This window comes from Mus caroli, unplaced genomic scaffold, assembly GCF_978045245.1.
Source record: "Mus caroli unplaced genomic scaffold, Mus_caroli_1 scaffold_6, whole genome shotgun sequence".
Taxonomy (NCBI): domain Eukaryota; kingdom Metazoa; phylum Chordata; class Mammalia; order Rodentia; family Muridae; genus Mus; species Mus caroli.
In genome coordinates, this window is record NW_028227261.1 from 97,086,569 (window position 1) to 97,108,476 (window position 21,908).

Here is a 21,908-nt window from a genome sequence, read left to right on the forward strand (position 1 = left end):
CAGAAAATTGGACATAGTACTACCGGAGGATCCCGCAATACCTCTCCTGGGCATATATCCAGAAGATGTCCCAACCGGTAAGAAGGACACATGCTCCACTATGTTCATAGCAGCCTTATTTATAATAGCCAGAAGCTGGAAAGAACCCAGATGCCCCTCAACAGAGGAATGGATTCTTGTTCTTTATTATGTATTGTGTATTGTGACCTAAAAACCCTGCCCTATATTGAGAATGAGAAGCTGGGCTGCTGGTGTCCCCCCTGCAGAAGGGCAGCTCAGTTCCCAGCCCAGATGGGAAGAGCACAGAGCTGAGCCCACGCCACTGATCAGATCTTATCTCCCTAGTTCTTCCACCACTCAGTTAAAGTAAAAAGACAAAAGTCTCCTTCACCTAATGGTTCATCAGCTGAGAGCCCTAGAAGAAATTAAACATGTAAATACCAAGATGGCCACCAGCTTCCGCAGCGGGAAAATGACTCTCAGCTGGTAAATATTTTGGTAAAACTGGTCAAGGGAGCAACTTGGCAGCTGGTGTTCTTTGAAATGATGGAGCCACAGTATTTCAGCAGTGAGAACATTACTCTTTGATTGGAATTTGATGACCCCACCCCACCCCACCCAACACCCCCACTCACCCACCCCCCTGCTCACACAAGCAGCATTTAGCAAAGCCGAGGCTGATGATGCTTCCCGCTCACAGACGCTGTTTTACATCATGCAAATGACCAGCAGGGAGGATGGTTAGATTTATTTTCATCTTTTGATTCTACACCATTGGGTAAGAGTTTGTACCACTTCTTCATAGGCCCCCGAGGCAAAGCTGTCAGCCATTTCCAGAAACAAAATAGAATACACCTTGTATAACATTTCTAGAGTAAAATACCTGCTTGATAAGTATTGATAATAAGGGAACCCTTAGGGAGACTTAGTAACTGGGAATCCAGCTGGTGGCACAGCTTGATGCCAGCCACTCATAAGACAAGGGCATTTGCATAAGAAAGACACCATGAGGAATACAGCAGTATAAAATGTCTTGGCTTTTCCCTGCTGATGAACCAAGAACCTGAAGCTTGGTAGGTCAAAGGCCTTGGGGGAGAACCCAATGCGAAAATAGATATGGAATTAAAGCTAAATGCTTGTAGTTATACCCAAGGATAAATGCATCTCTCGGCCCTCAGCAGAGAGATCTCTGCCCTCTAGTAGATGGTGATTAACAGAGACCAACCATTAGTCACTGTGCAGAGCATAAGAGATTACAGAGTGCTCGTGCCTAAATGAAATCTCTACATCACACTCTTTCCCGAAAGGTTCAGGGGTCATTAAAGAAGAGGAGGTGACAAAATTCTAAGAGGCAGAAGCCACTCACAAACAGTAGTTTTCAGTTGCACCCATTAACTCTCAGCAGCCTTGACATCAGAGGCAGAACCTGAGCGAGACCAAACTAGACAAAAAGCCCCACATGGAGGGCTGAGGTGGTCATGAAGTCCCTCCCCTAACTGAGAATCTGTTGACAGCTGGTAGCTGTTAGGAGAGGGGAGCTCAGCTGTCTTCAAGGATTCAGACTCAGGGAGGTGGCCCATGCTCCAGTGGATGGCCCTATACCAAGGGCACACTGGCACCACTAAGTGGGGTCTGTGGGTTTAAAAAGGGGAAAGAGAGAGAAGAGAGCACATGAAATTGGGAGGAGATAGTAGTTATGGAGACAGAGGTTGAGTTAAAGGGTGGACTTGACCAAAACATAGTATATGTATACTGATATTCTCAATCAACAAAAATGAGCATTCCAGCAGAAAATGTATACAAGCCTTTTTGCCGCCATTCAACAGTAGCTGGTACTTCCAGTGTGATCTCTCTCTGCCCTTAGGCCCTCAGTCTTTCTGGACTTGCTCCCCAGAATTTGCTTTGGTCACATCCCTTCTGCCATCTCTGACCTGCTGTGGCCTCTTCCCATTTGTGCCAGTTTAAAATCCTTCTAGAAGCCAGGAATGGATGCTGCTTTTTTTAACTTATGTCTGTGAGTTACAGACCTGTCTGGTCTACAGAAAGAGTTGGATGATGGCCAGAGCTATGTAGAGAGATGCTGTCTCAAAAAAACCAAACCAAATCAAACCAACCAACTAACCAAAATCTGCTCAGAACCAGACTGCGTAGGGTTGAGTTCTAGGTGACTCCACAGTAGCTCTGCCACGGTGGGTGTGTGTATTAACCCCTCGTGCCTACATTTCATCATCTACAAAATGCAAATTAGAACTAGTATTATCAAATAAGGTTGATGTAAGGGGTGAGACTGTATTCCTAAAATAGAGCCAAATCCATCCATCCCCCTTCAGCAACCTGGAGCTATCAGCTATGCATCTCTCTATTGGGCTCGCCAGGGTAGTCAACATGAGGCCCAGAGGCTGCATACAGTAGAAAGCAGCTATGAATTCTGCCCAACAAAAAAATTGTACACTTACTTAAAATTTTTTGAGTTTTTTTTTTTCTGTAACTTTGTAAAGGATATTATGTCACATGTTCAAAGGTTAGACATTCCTTCTTTGGGTAGAATTCTTTTTAGGTTTGAGGACACTTCGGCAGGGTTCTCACAGTTATTCATCAATAATAATTAATATTTGCATCCATTAACTCTGACTTTAAACTTGAATTAAATGATTAAGTGTGAATGCATAGGACCACACACATCTATTTTATAGCTTATATACTGCTCCATTTTTCTACTTCTACACTGTACTGGGTGACTAACTTGATGAAGTAGGGGAGACATTCCTCCACACTCTCCACACTCTCTCACACTCTCTGGCCATTGTTTCTAAGTGACCCTCTCAGCCTGTTGGCATCCCAAATCCATTATCAGGGAGCAGATCCTAGAACAAGAGGCTAAGCGGTTAGGACTTACTGGGACTGAGATCCCAGGGGGTTGACAGGGTCATCTGTTCCCTGCTGGCGACACTGGAAGTGACTATCATTCCCTGTACCTAAGGGAGATCTCCATATAAGGGAAGGCCAAGCAGGCCTATGAAGCTGCCTGGAGTGTTTCCTGAGGCTGTGTAGCCTCCAGACGGACGAAGGGAGGGAGGGAGAGAGGGAGGGAGAGAGCAGCACCCTGGCAAGGATTCCAGCACACTTCATCTAATCCCAGCCATAACAAAGCATCAATTGTTACTCCAGAGCACCGAGCTTCTTGAGATGGTCAAAGCCTTCCTTCTATCTTTTTACTAGCTGGGGGCAGTTGGCTTTCTTGCACTGTTTTGGATGAAGTCACAACACAAATAAACTGCATTCTGGCCTCAAACCCAAAACTAGAGTACAGTGTGATCACTGCCAGGGCAATTGAGGCGGCCATGTAAATCAAAAGCAGAAGCCAGGAGCCCGACAGCTGCCCCTGGAAGGCTCCCGAGAGGAAGGCTTTATTGTTGGTCACTTTCCCCTCAGTGTGTTTACTGCTCACAATCCAAAGACTTTCTCCTGTTTTTCTTTCTTTTTAATTGTTGCTAAAAATCTAGTAGCTGAGGATAAGAAGATGGTTTGGTGGTAAAATCTCACAGAAACGTGAGGACCTGAGTTCAGAATCCCTAACATCTACATAAAAAGCCAAGTAAGCAGAGAGTTTGTAATCCCAGCTCTGGGAGAGGTAGAGACTGGAGGAATCCTCCTGCTTGGTGGCCAAACTGCCTAGCCACATTGGCAAGCTCCAGGCCAGCCAGGCAGGGACCCTATCTCAAAAACTAAGGTAGAGACATCTGTTGAGCGGGATACCTGACATTGACCTCGGGCCCTCCTACACGTGCTCACAAGCATGAACACATGTCCATTGTAAAATGATCTACCAGCTGAATAATGCGTTGGACATCTAAGTGGGATTGAGGCTGGGAAAGGTGTGAGCAATTTATACTCTGCCATTCCCCTCTCGCCCTCCCTAGAGATCAAGTGTGTGAGATAAGTGTATGACATGTGTGTGTTTACATACACACACCATAACATACATACATACATACACCCACAGAGACACTCACATCCCATAATACACACACATGAGAGGGAGGGAGAGAGAGAGAGACAGAGACAGAGACCAGAGGTGACTTCCGAGGTTCAGGAAGGAGAGAATGGGGGCAGCATCCCCTCAGCCAAGAAATTATCTCTAAGAAGAAGTGAGAAGTGTGAACTATGTGTTCCATCCATGGGCATGGTGGTGTACACATGATATGAACCTTCGATCCTCTTAAGCCTTGAACTCAAACCTTTCCCTGAGGACCAGAGCAGGTAGCACCCCTGGGTCCTGATGCAAACCTTCTATTCTCTCCAACTCAAAACTCAGAACCTTTTACCGAAGACTACGTGGCAGGTAGCATCGCAGAGACTGTGAGGTCCTGACATTACTATGGGAACACTGGCCGTTCTCAGAACATTCCTGGAGTCTATCACTAGATTGCAGCAAGTGGCTCTAAGGCATGATGAAGCTCTATGGGGAAGAGGGAGACTCCAACCACAATTTCCTCGATTTATCTCCACTGAGATGATAACACGGTGACCTGTGAGCTTAGCTCCTCTTGCCTTCAAAGTCCTTATGAATTTATAAACGGCACAGTCTAGCATAGACCCCCCCCCACCAACCTGCTGACAACCTTCTGCTTCAAAGCAGAAAGATGCCGAGGCTGAGCTATGAGAAGGCTGTCCAACTGCGCTGTGATACTGTGACTGGCAAGGCTGTTCTTCATCCTGGTGATTGTCTGGACTGTGAGAAACACGTTCTGTGCGTTGGCCTTTATCATGATTCCTATTCTGATTATTCTTAGGAACTTGAAATGGCTTAAATTTTTAGGTAGAAATTGCAGTCTTTGCTCTTTAAAGCCTGAACTATTTCTCCCATCATCGATGCACACTTTCCCCTCTTGTTACACTCTGAGGGAAATTTTTAATTTATTTTTTCCAATAATGATTTAATGCCAGTGCTCAGCTTCACTGTTATTTACCGCCTAGTCAGAATTTTACTTTCTCCTGGGTTTCTGGAGTTCAGACTTAAGAGTCCATTTTGCAATTCTATTGTGCCTGGTCTATGTTTTACCCCCAGCCCTATGTTCCTGTGGTTTTTCTATTTCTGCTTTTATAAAGACACAAACTAGGACACAAACAAAAGAACACACAGATCAAGGACGGTAAAGAATATACTTTGTCATTTGCTGGAACTATTCAGTAATCGTTGCTGAGTTTTTATGACAAGCAATATGCTAACGCTCAATGGTGGGGACAGAAATGCAAACAAGATTTGTCTCTGATTGTCAAAGTGCGTGTGTGTAAATGTGTATGCAGTTACACATTGAGAACATCATGATCAGGGGCTGGGGAGATGGCTCGGTTGGGGAAGTGCTTGTTCTGCAAGCATGAGGACCTGAGTTCGGATCCCTAAGCATCCACATGCAAAACTGAACCAAGCTGCACTCTTTGTAACTACAGCCCTGGAGAGGTGGAGACAGGTAGTTCCCCGGGACCTACTGACCAGCCAGCCCAGCCCAGCCCAGCCCAGCCCAGCCCAGTTCCAGGCTAATTCCAAGTAAAGTGAGAGAGCCTATTTCAAAACAAACAAACAAAAACCAAACAGCGACAAAAAGGTGTCCAGTGTCTGAGAGGTGACACACAGAAATAACCTCTGGCCTCCACCTACATGTGCACAAACACATGCGTGCACATATACATAGTAACACATGTACAACAGCTACATGTTAAGAGTAAGGTGATGTAGCTCAGTGGTAGAGCGTTTGCCTGATGAGCCTCAGTCCCTGAGTTCAAGTCTCAAACCTGGGGGAAATCTCTACCATTAATAATCATAATCGTGATACAAGATAGAAAGTGTTAATTTTCATTAAAAAGGCTTAAATCTTGGGAGCTAGGGCGATGGCTCAGAGGTGACTAGCATTGACTGCTCTTCCAAAGGACCCAAGTTCAATTCCCAGCAAGGATATGGTGGCTTAGAACCATCTATAATGAGTTCTGGTGCCCCCTTCTGGTCTGCAGGCACACATGCAGGCAGAATATATACATAATAAATATAAATATGATAAATTAAATCTTTTTGTAAAAGGCTTAAATCTCAAAAGCTATTGAGAATGCTCTGCATTTCAGTTTGTTTCCTCCTCGTTTATACAATCGGTATCTGCAGCACATTTTCTACTAATTCTAAGATGAGTAGTCACTTTCACAGTTTTGTTTTTCAATGTAATTCTTTAACTAAAGTAAGTGCTCCCTATCGTGCCCCTCAGCAACCACGCTCAGGATGGGGCTGGCCCTTTTGACGCCCATCTTTTACAGCTGCGGACAGCAGAGGAAGAGTATCTGGAGGTGTGATGACCTCACGGCCATCGCTGGAGGACAGGTGAAGGGACACCTATTACCCAGGCAGCAGATTTACTGCAGCTTGGATTCTTTGAGTTCCTTGACTCAACCTATGTGAAAAACAACTCCAGGAGAGTGTAGACTCTTGTGTCATAGAACCAGAGGAGTACAGACACTTGTGTTACAGAGCTTACTTCTTAGACCCATCTATCCGCCAAGTGGACGGGACCACATTTCCTAACGTGTATTTATGGGAGAGGAGAAAAGATCCCCCTTTGCTTTGCTCTTTTGGGGGGCATCTCTAAAGCTGGTGGATAGAGAAATGAGGGTGGAGGGGAACAACATGTTGGCTGTCTTACAGGGAAGTAGCTGTGTCAGCACAGGAGACAGGAGGCACCCCCCTTTCCTGCCTCTCTCTACTCCTCCCGCCTCGCCTCCAGCTCTGCCGTTCCCTCCAGGAGATCACGGGCTCTGTGACACTGTGTTTTCCACTCAGTGCAGGGTTCTGAGTCTTTCTGAGAAGTTGGATGAGCTACGGCAGGGCTGCGCTCCAGACATCCTTCCTCTGTTGTCCCACAGATGCTTTCTAATCTTCCTTATCCCAAATATGACAAGCATACATCAAAAATAGAAGCAAAGTTAACCGAGCAAGGGCTCAGCATATGGTTATGTGGTCTGGGTCAAAGGACTCTATAATCCTGCGTTCATATTACAAACGCCCTGTAAAGCTGAGACGTAACAAGCCCAGTGGAAATGGTCAAGGTCTGTGGGAGACCCTACAGAACAAAGACAGATGATCACACCGAGTGCTAAGGGAGAAGAGCAGACTTCGTCGCTGGAGCTCAGATGCTTATTCTTTCATGGAGTCCTGAAAGCGAGCTAAGCCTTGTCCTACGTGCCAGAGGTAAGGATAAAAATGTAAGCAAGAAAGGGTTCTTGCTCTCAAAATAAATGTGTGCTCGTGGTGTGTATGTGTTTTTAAACTGCACACAAATGGACTGGAAAGATGGTTCAGGGCGTAAGCTGCATAAGAGTGAGCACGTGAGTTTAGATTCTCTAACCCCCATAGAAAGAGCTGGTTATGGTGGCGAGTCCCTCTAATGCCAGCAACTGGGGAGCAGAAACAGGTGTATCCCCAGGACTTGCTGGGCAGCCAGCCTAGGCAATTGGTGAGTTCCAGGTCAACTAAGGAGACACCCTGCCCCCCCCCAAAAAGAAAAAAGAGAGTGACCAAAAAGGGCATATGACTTTAACCTCTACCTTCTCCAGGTTAATATGCAGATGAACACACCCTCCCTCACACAGAAACACTCACTCTTACTGTATACACATGCACACACACACTAACAACTACCTACTGTATACACATGACAACTGACATACACTGACAACTACCTACTGTATACACATGCACACACACACTGACAACTACCTACTGTATACACATGCACGCACACACTGACAACTACCTACTGTATACACCTGCACGCACACACTGACAACTACCTACTGTATACACATGCATGCACACACTGACAACTACCTACTGTATACACATGCACGCACACACTGACAGCTACCTACTGTATACACATTTGCGCACACACTGACAACTACCTACGATGCGATGCAAAAAGTGTGCATTTCCTTAAGAAGGTCTTCAAACTTCCCAGTGGCTCACTTGAACTTAGAGAAAGGCGTTGGGTTCTTGTCATTGTCATTGTTTGCCTGTGATGGATGTCCCTCTCCCAACAGAATTCAATAGGAAGATACAGATACGATGTTTTGAGTAAGTGACAAGGAATTGAATATCCGAGTCTTTCCACCACATTTCTGCATTCACAAAAAAATTGGTGTACATTGGGTTTTAGAACCAAACCTAAATGATAAGACTGCACAGGACATACAACAGTGTTAAGCCTGGGGAGATTGCTCAGTCTGTAGAGTTCCTGCCATGCAGGCACAAGAATCTGGGTTCCAATCCCCAGAATCCATGTAAAATCCAGGAACAGTATGCTCCTGTAGCCCCAGCACTGGGGAGCAGAGTCAGGCCCAGCCATGAACCTCATTGGCCAGCCAGTGTTGCTGAATCAGAGTCTCAAACATACAGGTGAACCAAGTGATACAGGAAGCACACCCACTTCAACCGCCGGCCTCAGTATGCATATGCAATCTATGTGCATGTATACTCACATACACCCATGTACACAACCTACATATACCATGTACACTAGCAATCACACACATCACAATTCAAAGAGCGTTAAGAACGCTCTTAAAAATGATAAATCAGATTTCATTTCAATTAAATTTTCTGCCCTTCAAAAGGTAACACTATAATAGTAAGTATATAAAATGGGAGGCCTGGACAAAATATACATTATGTGTAATTATATATATGCATATATATATGTATATATTACATATCTATCCACATACTATGTGTAACATAGTAACATAGCATGTATAACATATATAAAAAGACAGTGTCTTTATTTGTTTTCCTGTTGTTTTGATAATATAATCTGACAAAAGCAACTCAAAAGAGAAGGGTTTATTCTGGCTCACAGATTATGAACACATTTCATCATGGGGAGGGTATGCAGGTGACAAGGCTTGAGGGAGCTGGTCACATCACATCCAAAGTCAGGAAACAGAAAGCACCGGGTGATCATGCTTAGTTCATGGTCTCCTTGTTAGGCAATCCAGGACACAAACCTAGGGAATGGTGCTGCCCACTTTCAGCATGGGCCCTCCCACCTTATTTAGCCTAATCAATATCATTCCTCACAGGCATGCCCAGAGGTTAACTAGTCCCTCCCTGATATGCCTGGAGATCTGTGATTCCAAAGCCTTGACAACTAATAATAATCCTCTCCGACAAGTGAAGAAGAAAAGATGTAGATCTGTCAAAGGACTCCTATTTAAAAGACATCTTTGAAAGACACTGCACTGATTCTTGCAAGCAAGATGGTTCGGCAGATAAAGGTGCTTGCCATCAAATTTGAGCATCTGAGTTCAATTCCTAGACTCATGTAATGAAAAGACAAAACTGACTCCCTAAAGTTCTCTGGCTTCTGGACAAAGGTTGTGGTATGTGTACATGCGCACACGCACGTGCGTGTACACACACACACACACACACACACACACACTAAGTTTTAGAAAGAATGTACCCATGCTAAAAAGCAGATGACACTGTGTTCAACATTAGAACTCAGCAGTAAACTATAAGAGTTAAAAACGGACAATGAGGGGTGGGGACATGTATGGCACTTGTACGGCATGCACAAGGCCCTGGGTGCAATCTTTGGTGTTGGGGTGTGGAGAACCCACAGGAGTGAGATGTATTTCAAGTTTTCCAGAATGATTAGAAACAAACCCACTGAACAGAACCAACTGTCTGCAGGCTTATGGAATAAAAGTACCCTTCCATACTGATAGTGAGAATGTGGAAGAACATCAGCACTTGGAAAAGATGTCCCTCCATGATGTAGCACGTCGCCTCTAGGTGTGCACCTAGGAGTGGGGAAGACAATATTTACAAAAAGATGTGCTAGAGAACATTCACAGCAGCTCTATTCAAAATAATTTTGGGCCAGGCAGTGGTGGCGCACGCCTTTAATCCCAGCACTTGGGAGGCAGGCGGATTTCTGAGTTTGAGGCCAGTCTGGTCTACAGAGTGAGTTCCAGGACAACCAGGGCTACACAGAGAAACCCTGTCTTGAAAAAAAAAAAACAAAAACAAAAACAAAATTCCAGGCAGGAAACAACCTCAATATGAATCAAATGAAGTAGGATGAGTCCCATACTGGACAGAACTCAGCCATGAACAAAGTGGGAGATGCATGGTTCTCTGTGACATCACTATGTACTATATACTAGTGAGAAATGGGTGGTCTCCATAACATCACTATGTACTAGTGAGAGATGGGTGATATCTATGACATCACCCTGAGTGAAAGAAATCAGATTCAAAACATTGTGCTTCCTGATTCTAGAACAATGACCGAGTCAGAACAATGAAACAGTCCTACATGAACTTACTACGGGAACTTACCTAGGCTTACAAGGCATGTCCTGGTTTTACACAACAGCTACAGAGTGTAGGTAGCTGCCACAGTCCTGCAGAATGAATGCTTAAGAGCTGAGTGAAGCTCTCTTGCTCTTGTCTTCTTATTCCTGCTGTCCTTTAGCCCCTTCTCCCCTCTCTCCCCATTCCCCTCCCACCTCTTTCTTCACGTGCTCATGGCTGCTCTCTCTCTCTCTCTCTCTCTCTCTCTCTCTCTCTCTCTCTCTCTCCCTTTCTCTGTCTCTACTACCCTCTCAACTCCCCTCCCCATGCCTTGAATAAACTCTCTTCTATACAAAAAACAAAAAAACCCAAGAGCTGAGTGAATTGTCTCAGTCCAATTTCAAAAGCTTAATTGAATAAAGCAGTGGTCTGTGCTGTCCTGAATGGCATAGGCCCTGCCACCTCCCCATCCACTTCCACATCCCTCTGTTATTGCTATCCTCTGTGTTACTCACTCCACAGGAACTGTGCTGGTCCTCTTGTGTCCTGAGTATACCAACAGTCTCCTGACTCAGGGACAACTCCTTGACGTTGTCTCTAACTAGTACAGTCTTTCTCAACCTTCCTAATGCTGCGACCCTTCAGTGCAGTTCCTCATGCTGTGGTGACCCACAACCATAAGATCATTTTCATTGCTACTTCATAACTCTATCTTTGCTACGGTTACGAATCCCAATGTAAATATCTTTGTTTTTCAATGGTCTTAGGTGACCCTTGTGAAAGGGTCATTCAACTCTGCCCCCCAAAGGTGTTGCAACCCACAGGTTGAGAGCCACTGCTCTAGAATTCTTACACACACACACACACACACACACACACACACACACACCTACACGACTTGTTTCTCTACCTCTATTGGATCTGCACAACTGCCACGCTAGCAAAGATTCCTCCTTCCCCAACCATTCTCTCTAGACTACAAGTGTGTTCCCCACTACTTCCTAGCCCCGCTCGCTCGCGTTGACCACAGCACTCATCAACACCTCGTACATAAAAGTGTCCATTACACCTGTCTCCTCTGGGATGGGTATCGTAGCAGCAGTGACTTTCTCCTATGCCATTGTTTCCTGAACTGCTAGTACGATCTTGGGCCCAGAGGAAGGGTCTGCGAAGGAATTGCTGAGTGTGTACAGGAGCACGTGAGTAGAAGGTATGGTAGAACACATGAAAACCATCACCTTAATGCTTTTTAAAACGGAGACTTCTCTTTCACATGACAAGCCAAGACACTGCATTTTAAGATCCAAATAAAATGAATAGCAGATGTGTTGCAGGAAAAATAAACAACCTACTTCAAAGAACCCTGTGATACTTTCCAGGACCTGTGTAGCCAGCTCAGACAAATGCTTTAAGATGGGAAGTGGAACGGGCTGGTGTATGAAACTACCTTTTGTGTGTGGGGTGGAAGTTCCTAGGGCAGAGATGCCCTGGGTGACTAAGTCCTGTGATCCTTCCCTGGGGCACTGCTGAGACTGGCTACACAGCTATCATTTGCATCCACAGTCAAAATGCAAGTTATTGAAATTGTCTAATACAAACTAAGGGGGCCGAGGTGCTTTCCAGCTTCAACCTGGTCTCATAGTGCGGGCTGGCTCTGGACGTCACCCAGCAGTGACTTCAAGTGATCAGGTAAATTCCTGAAGCCCATGCTCCCTCAACTGAAGAAGAGAGGACTCAACTAGAGCGGGCCTAAGATCCCTTTCCAAGTCTTAAATGTTTGATTCTGTGGTATAGATGCCTCTAAATCAATGAAGCACTCACCAGTTGTAACATCTACACATGGAGACAGGGGAGTGGGGAGGAGGTATGGTATGTGAAGCAGTAGGAGGGTGGACAGGGAGGGTAATAAAATATGGTGTGTAAAAGAACTAAATAAATAATTTTTTAAAAAAGGAAAAAGAAATTAAAAAAAAATCAGACATGCCATGGACTGGAGAAGTGACTCATTGGTAAGAATGCTGACTGTTCTTACAGAGAACCCAGGTTCAATTCCCAACACCTTCATGGTGGCCTGCAAACTCCTGTAACTCCGCTTCTAGAAGATTTGACACCTTCAGGCCTCTGTAGACACCGCATTGCAATACACAGATATATACACAGGCTATGGCCTCTTTTCATGACTGATAGCATTCTCTAAAGCAGGAGGCTTCACACCCTTTCCCCCTCTTTCCTGACCACTGATGTAAGTGAATGGATATAGACACTTGTATTTCCTTAAGCACATTTCAGGACTCTCAAAGCCAATAACTGAACTGACGGCTTGAATGAGTGAAAGTTCGACTTTTTCGACTAAGCCTGGTGCCTTACGCCAATCATTATGAGTTTTCAAAGCAGATTTCCCTTCCATCTGTTCCTCTGTCACTTAGAAGCACAGGGACTTACCTATCCATCAGCAATAAAACTGAGTTAACGTTTCAGTGTTTCCTTATTCCAGTGTCTTATGAGAATCAAATGGATACAAACTGAAAATAGCAAAACTGACCATGCAAAAGAAAGTGATTTTTATCTTGTTAGTGGTCCCTGAAGGCTGTTTGGTATCAAATAGAGATGGTGGGAGCTCAGAGCAACTGCACCTTTGTACACAGGAAGTAGAGAACACCTCAGATGTCATCATCCATAGGTAGGACACAGGGCTCAGTAAACTGGCAGACATGTAATGAAGAAAAACAGCTAGCTGGTTACAGGGGCAGAATTCAAGTGTCTGGAGCTGAGCCATTGTGTGGCTCTGGTCGGCTGCTCAGCACTTCTGGGTCTGTGTAAAAGAAACTAGTGTGAGAGTTTAGCTCTCTGGAAACAAAATTGCTGTGTTCATGGTAGCTCTTCCCTGCCAACCCTGTTTTCTTTTGGAGGCTATACTCCTTTAAAGCTAAATCAACAAGATTGTCAGGGGCTGTCTTCCTAAGTACAACATTTAAAAATGCTGCCGTCCAAGTGTTCATCAGTACCATATAGAAATGTGACTGGCATTTGCATGTAAACTGAGTTGTGACCCTGAGACCTTGCCATGGCCACGACTTAGTCCTAACTATTTTTTGTCAATGTCCTAATAGACTACATACACAGTCATTCTTTGGATAAAGATAAATTTACCCTCTTTATTTCTGTCTATTTCTCAAGAAGGAGCCAATCCCAAAGCCCTGCCTGAATTCTTCAGACTTCAGTAGGCTGAGGGCAACCGTGAGAAAACAGAAAACGAAGACTTGATGCTTCCCAGAGCTGTGCCTTTATCTTTAATGGGGAAGCAGGGATCCTGTCTCCCAGACAAATGCAAGGTTGTATAGGGAAAGTGCACAGCACAGCCAGCAAGATGGCTCAATGTGTAAAAGTACTTGCCATACAACCCTGACAGCCTGGGTGAAAAGAGAGAACGGTGTCCCAAAAGCTGTCCTTTGGCTTCTACATGCAAGTGCCATGGTACATAAGCCCACACTCAACCACATATATCATACACAAACACATCATTATCATAACAATAATAACAAATAACAACAAAATAAACACACAGAAGATATAATATGTCATCTTCAATATTAAGTTTTATAAGCAATCCTTGTATCAAGGACATTTTCTGTTCAGACGGCAACTGTATAATGACCGTCTAAGACTCTTACTTCTAGACAATTCAGTCAAGAATTTTTGCACACTAACACCATACTTGACAAATTGTTATTACCAGGTCTCAGACTTTGGGGATGGGGTGGGGCTGTATCACCTAAATGCAACAGCTTGGGGAAAACACAGTTAGAAAGAAACTTCCAGTTAGACAGAGGCTGCCCATTTGAACAGAGACAGACAGAAACCTTGTCAAAAACACGTCTTTCTGTTGGTTCTTCAGGAAAAGCAAGCTTTGGAATCTAGTGGATGAGCCCTCAACAGGTTTCCAAAACAACGTGGTGCCAAATTTCACTATAATTATGCCCCATGATAGACAGACAGGATTCTTGTTGGGCTGTCAATCACTTCAGTAAGATGTGCACAGCTCCAAATACCGTGTGATCCCCACTTCTCTTCCACTGTCTACTCTGTGTCTACTTCCTTCTGGCCGACATAGCTCCATATGCTAGCTCATCAGACAGTGGCAGTAGTTCTTCTTCATTTGTGTCTCTTTTCAAGCACACTCTGGCAGCATCAGCGACACTTCTCTGCATGATGCAGCCAGACCTTCCCCTTGGTTGCATGGCTGTGCAGTCAGTGAGTTCATTAATCGCTTCCCTCAAGATTTTTAAAGGAAGCAGTCCCAGCTACGTTATCATAGAATCCACTGGCCACTTCCTTCCAGCTGTGACAAGCACTCAGGGTCCCTGGGAGACTGGTTCTACATGTTGTTCACCCTGACCACTGGTCCTTACATCTTTTGTGTCTCTCTGTAATGAGATGGCTCCCTGTGGGAACCCTTAATTTTTTTTTCTCTGATCCAGAATAGTCACCGCTTGTCTTCTTACTGTAATGTCTTGGATTTGGAATGAGAAAGGATGCATCTCGGCCTTTCCCAGATAAGGAGATTAAAGGATGTGGCACGCTGTCGTCATGGACAGTTTTCAAATGCTCTCAAGTCCATAGAGATGTTAAAGATCAGAATGACTAAACGTAATGTGCAGAAGATGTGTACACACTGAGCCGTGGCTCGGCTCACTGAGGCTCTCTAACTGATTCCTGTGCGCTGCTTGTGTGTAGTGCATTCACAGCAATGAAGTCAAGGGGAGAAAGGCTTTCTACAGCCCTCTGAAAAGGGACTACTCTTTCCAAGCACCTCTCTTCTCAGCTCCTATCAAAACAAGGGTAATTATTTTGGTTGGTTTGTTGTTGTTGTTGTTGTTTTGTGGCAGGACCTCATATAGCCCAGGTTTGTTTTGAACTTGCTATTTAGCTGACAATGACCTTGAAAGCCTCATCAATCAGCTTCTACCCCTCAAGTCACACTACTTATGCCTACTCAGGGTGCCTCACCCTGCTTGGATTATCATCTGGCCAGGGTGGCTAAATGGAGTTTGATTATTGTTTGTTTATTTGTTTTAGGAATGTTAACTATTCTCCCAGCATCCACACCATTCATTATACATGCTAGCACCTCATTTGACTTACATGTAAGTGATTTATTGCTCCTATGTTCACTATCCTTACTGGAATTTGTTCTGTGTCATGTATGTATTTGCATGCCCATTCATAAAGGTATACATTTATGGCCATTCATTTTGTTTTGCACACACAAGACTGGACCCAGTTCCTATTTCCCATATAGATGAACATGCGGCAAGGCAAAACCCAAGGGGTTTGAACCCTGTTTATGCCTGTGAAAAAGTCTGAGCCTCAGTGGTTGGTGGTTTTCCAGATTTTAAGAACCAGTGTGAATCTGGCCCAGAGCCTGTGAGCAGGCAGTGACCTCAGCATAGACTAAAGATAACCACCGTGGGAGAAATATCTGCTTGGCTTTCCTTACACTTGGCCCCAGTCCCTAATGATTGAAAACCAGAGGGGATACCCCATCCTCCCAAGCCTATTGCATACAAACAGAACGTAAACTCGGATTCTTGTGCTAAAACCAAGGAGACAGTGGCTCCTTTTTCTGCTTCTCTTCCCCATTCTGATAACAGCACCGTGGGGAAGTGCATACTTCTACCATGCCCTGGACCAGTACCAATGGGCATCCCAGAAAAGTTATTACATGTAAGTCAACTTGGCTACCATCTTCCTTTCTCTTCCCCCCAAACCCCACCAAAGCACATTCATAAAGAGTACATTGTAGGGCTGGAGAGATGGCTCAGTGGTTACCTCTTCCAGAGGTTCTGAGTTCAATTCTCAGGAGCCACAAAATGAGATTTGATGCCCTCTTCCGGTATGTCTGAAGACAGCTACAGTGTACTCACATAATTAAAATAAATAAATAATTCTTTTTTAAAAAAGAGTATGTTGTGAAGTGAATCTAAAGTGTGTGTGTGTTCACACTGTGTAACATATAAGTATGGTATGTGGAGGATATACTGCTGAGAAATACATTGTGAGCATCCTTCCCTTCCCCATCCAAAAAATGACAGAGTAGGTTAAGGAGAAACAATTTTGGAAATTTTTTGGCTTTGGTTTTGGTTTGTTTCTGTATTTGTTTGTTTGTTTGTTTGTTTGTTTGTTTTTTGGTCTTTCCGCAGTCCAGAATCTATGCAACGTCAGTAAACTCACAAGGTAGATCAGTTTTGAGAAGCAACTTCTTAATCGTGCATCAGGAGGTTAAGACATCACAGCTTCTTCACTCCATGATTGACTTGCTGTGCAGCTGTGAGCATTTCGTTCATTTCTACTCTACCTAGATCTACCGTGTTACCATGGCAATTGTTCTACTCTAGTCTCAAGGTTGGCTGGAAGACATGGTTTGACCTGGGATTTTTCAGCCCATGAAGTTGCCTTCAATACAGAGTCCCTAGATACAGGAAGTTTCTGGAATGTGGCCTGTCATACTCCTCAGGAAATACATTGTAAGAACACACACACACACACGTTCTATTTAAGTTCATGTTATATAGAGTAAGGTCAGCCTGACATACCTGTGGATCTACTGTACATAGCCTGGAAGAGGACTTAATCAGAAACCAAAAGAAGAAACCACCTAGCTCAAAAGAACAGACAGTTTCAAGTACAGAGAAGGTCTTGTCATGTATCTGGTCTCGCCCAAGGTAACAATTGGAAAACCAAGTGTTCTCATCTGTCCTCAGCACGACCTACCATACAGTCTCATGCTTGGAAAAACATTTTCCCCCAGGTCACTTGAGCAATGTAACTGTGACACAACGGAAATGAAGATGCTTCTGTCTACTTCTCCTGGGGCTGAGTTCATTGCTACAGGGCGTGGCAATGAGTAGGTGGATGGGCCTGCTCTCCACAGCTGCAAATGCCTTTGTCCATACTGCCAAACAACCCGGGAGTTAGACAATATCAACAAATTGGAAATAGTAAGAAAGACATTTTCTTTCTTTTTCTCCTCTGCAGCAGTCAACTTCAATATATGAAGCTGCTGATGAAGGTATCAGTGGTTAAGGCATATGAAATCAAAATGTTGTAGAAACTCCTTGGCAAGTCCCTCTCATCTCTTTATACATTCTTCTTTTTATTCACATCACATCCCAATCACAGCACCACTCCCTCCTAACCCTTCACTTCTCCTCAGAGAAAGAGAAGCCTTCCCCTTGGGTACCACCCCACCCTGACATGTCTAGTCTCAGCAGGACTCAGCACCTCCTCCCGCACTGAGGCCCAACAAGACATCCCAGATAGGGAAAGGGGATAGAGTGGCAGGCAGCAGAGTCAGAGATGGCCCCACTCCAGTTGTTAGACAATCCACATGAAGATCAAGCTGCACATCTGCTACAAATGGGGAGGAGCAGTGGGTCTAAGTCCAGCCCATGCATGTTCTTTGGTTGCTGGGTCAGTCTCTGTGAGACCTCCTAGGCCCAGGGTAGTGGACTGGAGATCTTTTTGTGGTGTCCTTGATCCCTCCAACGAGCTCAATTCTATTTCCCACACTTCCAAAAGACTCTGAGCACTGCCTGATGTTTGGCTGTGGGTCTCTGCATATGTTTCCATCTGCCGGTGAATAAAATCTCTCAGGAGACAGTTATGCTAGGTTCCTGTCCTCATTCATAGCAGCATATCATTAATAGTGCCAGGGATTGGTTTTCTCCCAAGGGATGAGTCTCAAGTTGGGCCAGTCATTCCTTCAGTCTCTGCTCCATCTTTATCCCTGAGCATCTTGTAGGCAGAGAAACTTGTGGGTTGAAGGTTTTTTGTGGATGAGTTGATGTCCTTCTCCTTCCACTGGAAGTTCTATCTGGCTACACAAAGTGGCCACTTCAGTCTTTATATTCCCCACTGGTAACAATCTGAGCTAGAGTCACCCCATAGACTCCCCATAGCCTCCTCCATCCCAACAGGACAAAATGGCAGCCTACATAATGGAAAAAGGTCTTCACCAACCCTACATCTGACAGAGGAACTTAATATCCAAAATATATAAACAACTCAAGAAATTAGATATAAACAAACCAAGTAACTGAGTTTAAAAATGGGGTTCAGAGCTAAACAGAGAGTTCTCACCAGAGGAATCTCAAATGGTGGAATGGCTGAGAATCACCTAAAGAAATGTTTAACATCCTTAGTTATCAGGGAAACGCAAATGACTCTGGGATTCCATCCTATACCTGTCAGAATGGCTAAGATCAAAGGCTCAAGTGACAGCAGATCCTGGCAAGGATGTGGCACAAGGAGAACCCCAACACTTCTCCTGGGAAGAGTGTAAGCTCATCCAACCACTTTGGAAATCAGTTTGAAGATTTCTTAGAAAATTGGTAATAGTTCTACCCCAGGACCCAGCTATACCACTCCTGGGCACATACCCAAAAGATGCCCCACTATACCACAGGAACACTTGCTCAACTATGTTCATAGCAGCTTTATTTGTAATAGCCAGAAACTGGGAACAACCCTGATGTCCATCAACCAAAGAATGGCTGAAGAAAATGTGGTCCATCTATACAGTAGAATATTATTTGGCTATTAAAAACAAAGGCATCATGAAATTGGCAGGCAAATGGGTCGAACTTGAGAATCTCATCCCAAGTGAGGTAACGCAGATCCAGAAAGATGCAGATGGCATGTAATCACTTATAATTGAACATTAGCCATAAAGGGCAGGATAGCTGTGCTACAATCCACAGATCTTGGTAATAAATGGTAAGAAACTTGGTAATAAATAGGCCCAAGGAAGGATGTGTGAATCTCACTCAGAAGGGGAAACAAAACAGTCAACAGAGGTGGGTGAAGAGAGGGAAGTGGATGGAAGAGGGGGTGAGGAATGGTGTGGGGATGGCGATCAGGTGTGGAAGGAGGGAAACTGGAGAGGGCTGCGAGTGAGAATGGAAATCAGTGGGGGACATCTCTTCATACTTTCTAAAGAACACCTGACTCCAACTATTAAAATTCCTAGATCCGACAGAACTGTCTTTGAAGAGAGGAACATAGTATATCTAACCTATAATGAGGTAGTCACTTTAAACACCTGAAATTTGGTTAGTTGGTTAGTACATGATGATATTAAGTTGTATTGAACTTAAGTTTTAATGGACACGTGCCAAATGGCTGCCAGTTAGCAAAGTCTTGTTCAAGCCTCAGCATTCAGTTGTAATCTGTTCTTTTCTTACTGGCTCCAGGCTGCTCTTTACGATGCATTCCTTACTCCTAAGTGGTCATCTGGATTGATTCTTCAAGATGAAGCTGAAAGGAGAAATATGACTACACAATTAAGAAAACATTTAAAGCAAGGGGACAAGGGATGGTTATTTAAAATGGTGATCATTAAGTCATGAGTGTATCTTAAATGAAATGAGTATAAAGTGACCTCTAGACTCTACTGAGGGAAAGGGAAGTTAGCTATAACTGTGCTCTCCCCACTGGGCTTTCTTTCAGTCAAGGGTAAATTGTCTAGCATCTCTTTTAGACATTGTTGTGAAGTTATTCAAGTGTAGCTATACCTCCCCTTTGCTATAACATATCCCTTACTAAGCACACTGTTGGACTGCCAAGAGCCATACCCCAGTCTACTATAAGCCCTTCCTTTGTGATATGAAAGAAAGTGTGATTGTGACCAAGTAGCTGACAGCAGCAACTTTTCATTTCCTGCCAATGAAGCAACAAACCCAAACACCCTTCCAGCACCCTGTTGGACAGCCACCATCCCTGGTGGCAGTAGGGGAAAAGATGGAACTCTGATGCTTCCAGGTTGGTCCCCCAAATAACCATTGGATGCTGTGATTGACACTGAGGGGTACTGTAGGAAGAGTGAGTTCCCTTCTCTGGGAGACAAAAGCTACAGGGTTATAAACCATCAGCCTTAGCAGGGACTCACTGTAGTTCAGGACTACACCACAGACTAGGAAATGGCCCAACACACTAACTGCAAACAGAGAAGAGGACTAAAGAGGGGGTAAACAATGGCCACTCTGTGAGTGTCTGCTTTGTCGAAAGCTGAGGTTTCCCCCTCTCTCTTCATTTATCTTGCTAGGCCATTGTGCAAGATCCAGTGTTCCTTCCAATCACTATTGAAAATCTATCACCTCAGAAAGCTATTGGTCATTGTAAGTCTTCCTAAAGATCCTTGAGGAGAGATGGAGGTGAGTGGCCTCAGCACACACTACACTTTGAACAGTCTAATGCATGTTTTATATCTTTGGTGGTCCTCTTTATGCAAACCAGTGGGGAAAGAAGAGATGGCATGGATCCACTTCAGAGAAGCATAGAAATCACTTTATTTCCTATCTCTGTATTTCTAGCCCTCCCTCCCAACTTTCTAGATCCCCTCCCCTTTCTCATATACAACAATGGGAGCATCCTTTTCAAAATTCCATTAGCGCTCCTGTTTCAACCTGTGGGTCGTGATTCCTTTGGAGATGTCACATATCAGAATCCTGTATATCAGATACATTGTGATTTATAACAGTAACACAGTTACAGTTTTGAAATAGCAATGACATAGTTTTATGGTTGGTGGTCACCACCAACATGAGGAATTGTATTAAAGGGTTACAGCATTCGGAAGGCTGAGAACCACTGCCTTAGGATGGAAATTCTACTCAGGCCTGTCTTCATGATATGAGGACTGCCTGCCTCCCACTTCACCTACGAGCACACATCCTTCACTGTCAGTGTAGAGATCTCCCTGGGGAATTCATCACCACAACCTGCTCAGCCCTGCAGGTCTTTGAATCTGTTACAGACATTCTGCAACCCCAGAGAAAGGGGCTTACCCAAAACCTCCAAGCCTTTCCCTAGAAACCCTTTCACTCCAATGAGCATCCAGTTCTCCCCTGGCTTTCTTTTGCCCTTAGCATTCACCAATATCCCAATCTCACTCTTCTTCCTACCTTACTACATGTCTTGTTTTGTTTGTCCCAAGTTGAAGGTACACTTTGGACGAACAGGTTCTTTTTCTGTCTTGTTAACCCTTATCCCAAGCACCCATATGCTGGATGAACACATGAACAAAATTGAACTCTTTGTTAACCCTTCTAGATTAACATACGAAACACCCATCCACACGGAGGAGCAAAAAAAGGTTCCTCTGACTCCTACCATCCACCTTCCTTAGAGGACAGACATATGTACAAACAAGACAAGCTTATAAGAATGGTTGAGAGCACAGGGCTACATAGCAAGGATTACTGACTTTGACTCAAATGCTGTCCCTATCATCCCACTTGACCTACTCAGTCTCCTGTGGCAATGTATCCAAGAGATCTGGGGAAACCATGGCACAAGGCATGTGTGAAAGGACTGTTATTCTATGCACAGATTCACATGTTCATTGATAGGGACACTGGCTTTTGCACAAGTTCCTGTCCAGCTTCATGGACGGAGATAGAATCAAAGCCAAAGCTGCTCCTTGCCTTGTTTAGCGTTTCAAGCCAAAATAAGACAGTAACTTTCCCCTCTCTCTCCTCTGACGCATAACAAATGTTAGCCTGCACCA

The 21,908-nt window shown here is 44.4% G+C and overlaps 1 protein-coding gene and 1 long non-coding RNA gene across 7 annotated transcripts in view; one reads left to right on the forward strand and one right to left on the reverse strand.

Annotated features, from left to right (window-relative positions):
* The window catches only part of Palm2akap2 (PALM2 and AKAP2 fusion), a 460,662-nt gene that overhangs the window by 351,281 nt on the left and 87,473 nt on the right, over window positions 1–21,908 (reverse strand). The gene's annotated exons all lie outside the window — the stretch shown is intronic.
* LOC147004308 (uncharacterized) overlaps window positions 20,098–21,908 on the forward strand; it is a 44,933-nt gene continuing 43,122 nt past the window's right edge. For both annotated transcript variants that reach the window (XR_015047377.1, XR_015047378.1), the window contains exons 1-2: window positions 20,098–20,161; window positions 20,445–20,553. This is a non-coding gene — a long non-coding RNA (uncharacterized LOC147004308). The remainder of the gene's footprint in view (window positions 20,162–20,444; window positions 20,554–21,908) is intronic.